This window comes from Benincasa hispida, chromosome 1 (assembly GCF_027475165.1).
Source record: "Benincasa hispida cultivar pf3 chromosome 1, pf3_genome.v1.1, whole genome shotgun sequence".
In the NCBI taxonomy this organism is placed as follows: domain Eukaryota; kingdom Viridiplantae; phylum Streptophyta; class Magnoliopsida; order Cucurbitales; family Cucurbitaceae; genus Benincasa; species Benincasa hispida.
The window spans coordinates 15,814,427-15,820,426 of NC_143478.1; positions in this window are offsets into that span (position 1 = coordinate 15,814,427).

Here is a 6,000-nt window from a genome sequence, read left to right on the forward strand (position 1 = left end):
TTTGAATACAGACTCGATAACGATTATTTATGCCCAAAAATGCAGTGGCCTTTGCAAACAACTACAAATGTAAAAGGAATTAAACAAATTGAGGCCATCGGCATGCTCAGAACATAATTAATCCCGCACATCCACAACAGATTTAACAATTAAACAGCGTAGAAAAGCACCCACCATGAATGTATATTTCATTTCGTTGCAATAGATGAAATTGGAGTATCAGAACCTGGCACTGATACTAATTGAAAGATCTCATATCAATGAGTTCTATGAGCGCGTTCGGATCGCTCCGATTTCACAAGACCGAAACACAAAAAGAAATACATTCAACACATATGGTTATGCATATTATTCTACTTATCAGCATGCTCAGAACATAAGAAATAATAGGAGATAGAGTTCCTTACCAGTTGAAGACTATCTTCAAACTTCAGAACTCCTACGCAGAGAAAACCTCCCACAGATCTACCAGCACCCGGTGAGTATGTCGACTACAACAGCATGATCAGAATGTACACGAACACTGCAGTGGGGACGACACCACCACAAGAGAAACCTGGGTATCCTCGGAATAAAAAACACAGAGTGTGCTTTGGTGAGTTTGGTAGAGGATGGAGGAGAACGCGTTGTGTAGACGATAAGCAAGTGGGAGATGAAACTCTGCTATCGCATAACAGAAATGGTTATTGTATAGTAGAGCTACACGATCGTGTATGACAGGTTGAACGATCGTTTAGTAAAAATGTATACGATCGTTTAGAGAAAACGTGAGGTAGACGATCGTTAGATGGACGAGCTTCTATCATATAGGCTCTCGTGATAGCTTTCACGAATTCTTTTGGTCGCGGACGATAATATGAATGCACAACTGTGAAAAATGAAAACGATTTTCATTTTTAATCCGCCGGTTACCATAACCATCGCATCCCACTTCCTACGTCCGAATGTGGATAAAATCGTTAATTATTAAATAATTAATCAATTAATTTAATTAATAAATATAATCATATTATATTTATATCCTATAGTTTGATATCATATATCTACTATAGTATTATCTCCTCTACTTGATATAAATCATATTTATATCTAATTTCCTCCAAAATAATGTATCTCATACATTTAGCCAATTATATCATATATAATTAACCAATCCAATTATATCATATTAATTGAACTTCCTCTTGTCAATTTGAACATTTCAAATTAACCCAAACACTAGTTCTCAACTTTATCCAAGCTAACCAAGTGACCTAATAGGCTTGTGGCTCGAAGCTCCAACGGTATGTGAATATCTGACTAAACTCTTTAGCCATGAGATCCACCATTCGTTAACTATCAGTGATTCCACTAAAGACCAACAACTGGACTATTCTTACCACAGATATATTTCTGTGTCCATCGGATATAACCAATCATGAGTACAATGACACTTCACAGATGCTCGTAAGTACAGTTAGGCCAATTTACCATTTTGCCCCTGTAGTTACATCTCACTTCTTAAGTACCACTGATTCTTCTAATGAACAATATAACATAGTCTAACTATGTGTGAACACCTCTTGGGCTAAGAGAAGGTGTGTGGCGCCACATCGTTCAAGCCCCGGAATCAGCCCTTAAGGGAGCCATCTATCTACTTACCCCTTCTTCGGAGAATGAGTGAATTCCATCTTGTGTAGCTGAGTTCCCAGCTCCCAAATCAGACGAATCCCCAAAATGGTGAGTTTGAATCGATGATCTAGCCACTCGCACCCATACAAATCAAAAGACCGCCCTCAATGGCAGTAGTTCCCATCTCACTCAGGATTGAGGTCATGTTACCTATGGTCATCCTAGTGAAGTGAAGTCTCTATTATGAACGGTGTTATATAATGAGATGTTAACACTTCGTGGTCATATGTTATACAAATTATTTGTATAGGACACCTCCACTCGCATGTCCCCAACACGAATGATCAGGATCAGATCATCTGTGACAAGTCATAACACTTGTGACCATTCCACAAAGCGGGCTGCGTTCATAGCGTTACCAGGATAAAGTTTTCCTCCTGTATCCATATACTACAAACCTTTTGGTTATCACTCAAGAGATGATCCACTTGTATGTCACCACATATATGCTTGAGTCACATACAGATAACCAGGGATTTTATGTTTATTGGTTTGTGGTAAAGCAAATAAAACAATTAATTGAGCAAAATACAATATGTGAAGTAAATATCATATATTAACAACACATGTGTTCGTATATATTGTTTACAAACTACAGGACACGAGATTTTAGGGCATCAACCCCAACAGATCAACCTCAAAACCGAAAATAAAATTCTATCTATTACATAATTCCATCGAGCAAACCGGTACACAGGCGAATTGGGTCTTGAACTATCCGAGCGAAGCCTCCTTGATCGTTTAGTAAACTGGCCAAGTATCCACGATTGTTTAGCTACGATCGAGTACCATTTACAATGTGATGAAGCATGAGGCACTCGATCGTCTAGCGCACTAACATTAAACGTGCATGTCTAAACGATCGTTTAGACGATGACGTTGTTATGAAGCACGATCGTCTAGACGATCATAGAACAAGTGCTTAAGTAACATTTACTCCGCGATCGTGTAGTCAGTGACTAAACGATGAAGCTTGCTGAGCTACACGATCGTTTAGTGCGTGCACATTCACCTTGCATTAGAGTATTGATGACGGGAAATTAGATGTCAATTTAATCGGCAACTAAAATCCCTTGGACGCAATATATGATGCATGTTCTTAAGATATGCGTTGATAGTCATGCGTTGATGATCATGTGTTGGAATGATAATGCATTAATGAATGTATGTGATGACCGTGTGTCCTGTCACAAGTTTTCTTGTGTTCATGCCAAGTATAACACGAACGCAAGTTTCTCGGGTTATCCGAGGTCGAACTCAGGGACTTGTAGCAAAAACTAATGCGGTAATGTGCATGCGGCTGTTGAATAAAAGAATGTTAGAGGAGTTGTTAAGCTAACACTACTCCTACTCCTAGCTAACAGACAACGCAATGAGAATATGCATGAGAGGTAGAGACACGACAACTCTTGACATGAAATAAATGGATGGGAAAAATAGATAAAATGTGGAGATGTTTTCATTGCAATACTTAAGAGTGACTGTAAGGGCAACCCTAGTCAACGCAAGCCATGCGATCATGCTACATACACTAAAAGCCTAAATCTAGGACGCATGCGGTGGGTATGCATAAGTGCCGAGATGACCGCATACAACCACCATATCCTACTTCTTTGATGCATGCAATATCCTATTGTAAGGTGCATACGCTGTGTGATAGCAAACAAAGCTTATCCCTAAGTTCCCCATTCTTACCTATGAGTTCCAATCCGCTCTTCCGAGTCTTAGATTTGGGTTTTAGACTACTCTCCCAAGTATGCCTAAATGATGAATGATGCGCTTATAGGACAAGGTAACCGTATGAACTTGGTTGACATAAGATTATTCCTATCTCTAGTGAACAATGCATGCATTGCTTAATGCGACCAACCACTTACCCTCTTAGGCAGTTGGTTATTGCTGACTTTACTCATAGACAAGCATTGCGTTAGCCTATAGACAGGTGTTGCAGCAGCTTTACACTAAGCAAATAAGGTTACTCACACACTCACGCAACGCACACCTCTCGGTGGGTTGCTACATGCTTCATATCCCTAATCCACATGACTAAGTATGCGATACCCAAGCAATCTCACTAAGTTTTGCAATGAAAGTAAAGATGCTAAGTAGAGAAGATGGAGATGAAGTCGAAGGAAACAAGGACATGCATTGAAAAAAAATTGTATTAATTCCTTAATCACAAAATGTTATACAATACAATATGAGAAAAGAAAGGAAAATGAAATGACCAGCTGGAAACAAAGACTTGCTTCCAGTGGATGTACGTCAAGGCTTCTGTTGGTGCCATGGATGTGCGATGAAGCTGACTCTCCCGAGATCTAGCTCCAGTCGAAGGTTCCGGTCGTCACTCGGAATGGATGAAGGAGGTGAAGAACTCTCAAGCTTCTTCTCACACATTTGTCTGGATCACAGGCAAAACCCTGGGTTGCAAGGGTAATCCCTGGACAGTTTGGAATTCTGCTCATCGGCTTCTTTATATAGAGCTTGGATCGTTGACAGCATTAATGGACTACTTTGATTCTGGCATTCAGCACGTTTAGTTCCTTCTGAATCCCTACTGCCAACGATGTGGTAGGTGAGATGTCAACATCATATTTTGATTTGCATTGATGCGTTCGTTCCACCCATCTTGCGTTGATCCCATTATTCTACGTTATCGTGTAGCCGCAATCGTGTAGTGACTGCATTCGCTTAATATTGCAACTTCTACACGATGACCGTAATCGCTTGACAATCGCAACTCCTATGCGATGGACGCATACGGCTGATTACCACAACATCCATGTGTTGATCGAGCATGCTCGCCTTTGCGATGGAGAGCTTCTCCGCATGTAGTCGTCTATGCGGTGGTCCGGTTTCCACATTTGCGTCCACTTCCTATGTTTGCTACAAAAATAGACAATTGAACGCATAATAACGCAAAATAACGAGTTAGCTAAGATTCTCAATGCTGAATGCCACAAACTCAATTTCTCGTGAATTCCTAACATAATTGCCGCATATTCTGCTTAACAGCCCTCATATTTCTAAGTAAAAGGCCTAAGATGACATGCATTTCTGCATGTCATCACACCCCCAAATTTAAAATCATGCTTGTCCTCAAGCATGCGTTATACTCAAGAAATTCTAACTCTTCTTCTTACTGTCCCTTGCGATGACCGGCTTCTCAGAATATAATTTCCTCATACCTCCAACCATCACCGCAATGATCTCTTCCACTTTGGCTACTTCTTCAAAAAGATCTTTTCTAAGTTTAAATCCAGTAAGCCTTTGCTAAAAAACTTTTTATTCATTCACCGCAACTTTGCATTTAGCTTTTGAGAATGCGTTCGTTCAAAATAGTTCAAAAATTTGCGATGACTTATTCAAATGCAGCTTTGAACCTGGTTACGCCCTTCGTTTTGGCTTACCCCCACGTGTGTCATGCGGGCATCCAACTTTGGTTGCGTTCCATATTCAACTCAACTCTTGTCTTGCTTGTTTTGGCTTACGCCGGACAGAAGAGTTGCGCGTATGTATTGATTCTGGTAACTCACTTTCGTTTTGGCTTGTCCCAAGTGTGTCATACAGACATCCAACTATGGGTGAGTGCCTTTCACAACTTAACTCTTATCAACATGGGTTTCCCCATTGCGTTGACAGTGGAGTTATTATTCTAAAACATTCACTTTTTTTTAAATGATCGCAATGCAAATGAACGCAATTCTCCAAGGTCGTTGCCACCTCCAAACTTAGAGGTTGGCAGCGTTCTTACAGCAAAGCTAAAAGAAAATTTACAGGAATGTGATAATAAACATTTGAACAAAGGTTTACGCAAAATAAAACTTAAGACTTTCAAAATTTGAAGAAGCTGATAAAAGTAAAGAGTGCCTTGCGATGATTAATCAGAAGATGTGGTGAATTATACGTGCCATCATAGAAACATCGCCAAATAACGCAATCGAAAAAAATAGAATTTCAAAAGGATAATGCATAAAGGATAACAAGAAAAGAACCTTAGGCGGAACAACACATGCGATTATGCGTTGGAATCCACGCGATCGAAGCCATGTGTTTAAGGGTGAAAGGAATTCTTCCGTTGAGCTGTGCACCGAGGAGACTTATTGTAGCACTGCAAGGAACAATCGTACCACAACCAAGGAAGCAATCATATATCCAAAAAATTACAATAAAAATAAAAATAACCTAAAATAAGAAAGCAAGATAAAGATAGAGTAGAAGACGTCCCTGGAAAAATAGGAATGTTATCATCGCAGGGAGTCTTCCATGTAGGAGATGGCTCTCAACTGCCTGGATCAAGTTGCCTCGACCATTGGAACTTCCGGCAAT